This window comes from Sinocyclocheilus grahami, unplaced genomic scaffold (assembly GCF_001515645.1).
Source record: "Sinocyclocheilus grahami isolate Dianchi unplaced genomic scaffold, SAMN03320097.WGS_v1.1 scaffold393.1, whole genome shotgun sequence".
Taxonomy (NCBI): domain Eukaryota; kingdom Metazoa; phylum Chordata; class Actinopteri; order Cypriniformes; family Cyprinidae; genus Sinocyclocheilus; species Sinocyclocheilus grahami.
This window is the reverse complement of record NW_015505572.1, coordinates 107,702-109,217: the sequence shown is the minus strand read 5'-3', so window position 1 is coordinate 109,217 and position 1,516 is coordinate 107,702. Positions and strand designations below refer to the sequence as shown.

At 34.2% G+C, this 1,516-nt stretch overlaps 1 pseudogene; it reads right to left on the bottom strand.

The window, feature by feature from the left end:
* LOC107550227 (protein FAM173A-like) overlaps positions 1–1,060 on the bottom strand; it is a 2,396-nt pseudogene extending 1,336 nt beyond the window's left edge.
* Positions 1,061–1,516: the final 456 nt, after the last annotated feature.

The window sequence follows — 1,516 nt, the reverse complement described above, 5'->3', positions numbered from 1 at the left end:
ATTTATTTAATACACGAGTTTCACAATTTGAGTTGAATTACTGAAATAAATGAACTTTTCCACCATACAATCTAATAAATAGTATATAGTTTAATATAGTATTTTGAGTGTTTAGATATACCTTCCACAAATCTTCTCGCCGATATATAACACTTCTGTGTTGTTTTTTTGCAAGACGAACAAGCCAGAGATTGAGCTCATAACCAACTGCTGGAGGAAAACCCTGACGACATGCTTCTAACACCTGCACACGATTAAAACAAAGAAATAAGCACGACCACTACTGTTTAAAAGTTTGAGGTCGGTTTTTAAAAAATCAATTAATGCTTTTATTCAGCAAGGGTGCATTAAATTGATCAAAAGTCATGGTAAAGGCAATCATAATGTTACCAAAGATTTGCATTTCAAATAAATGATGTTCTTTTCCACAAAAATATGAAGCAGCACAACTGTTTTCAACATTGATAATAAGAAATGTTTCTTGAGCAGCAAATCATTATATCAGAATGATTTCTGAAGGATCATGTGACACTGAAGACTGGAGTAATGATGCTGGAAAGTTTTGATCAAGATAAATGAAATATAAAATTTATATTTAAAATATAAAATAATTGTTTTAGATTGTAATAATATTCCACAATATATTACTGTTTTTACTGTATTTTTGATTGAATTACATGCAACCTTGGTGAGTATAATAGACCTACAAAACACTAAAAAAAAAAAAAAAAAAAAAAAAAAGTAAGAGGATCACTCACAATCCTGCCGTCGCCTGAACGCAGGTCGGTGATGCCTCCAGAGTCAGGACGTTACTCACCTGAGCTCTGCTCGCTGGAACACAGCAGCAGTTACAGGCTGATAAACCTCTCCCTATGAGCAGCATTAACACAGACACACTCCTCAGATCTCACCTGTAATTTGAGAGGCACTTGGCGAAACCCTGACATGAGGATCCCTGCCCAGACGGCATAGACCACCAAACCCGTGCCCGCCGTCAGCTGCAGGATCTGCCAGCCGCCCAGAACTGCGAAAGGACTTCCTCTTGTATGTCGTCTTCCATGGCTATAGAAATAAGAACTGTATGACCACATTATATTTTATACATCATATTTTACATTTACACAGCCTGGTTTGCCTAATATTACCTAATTTGATGATGTTGAGTTAAAAAATATTAATAAATCTTTACATCACGTACAGTTTTTTTCCCACAAAATCTGAATGAAGACTTGAAGAATGACAAAAAGAAGAAGTCAAAATGTATCATAACTTACAATCTGGAAATTAGTGAAAAAAGTGGAAAACAGGATTAGGCATAAAATAATTTCTTCAGAATCATTCATACATGTAAAAATTGTCTGATAATTTAACACATAGTTGTAATCTGGCTCAAAGGATGACAGGAATCATGTCTTTATGCCAGTTTTTTCTGATGATTAAGTGATAATAAAAGACTTAGTTACCTTATAAATTGTTGTTGAAAGTAAAAATGCTACAAAATGCATCCTATTTTGGG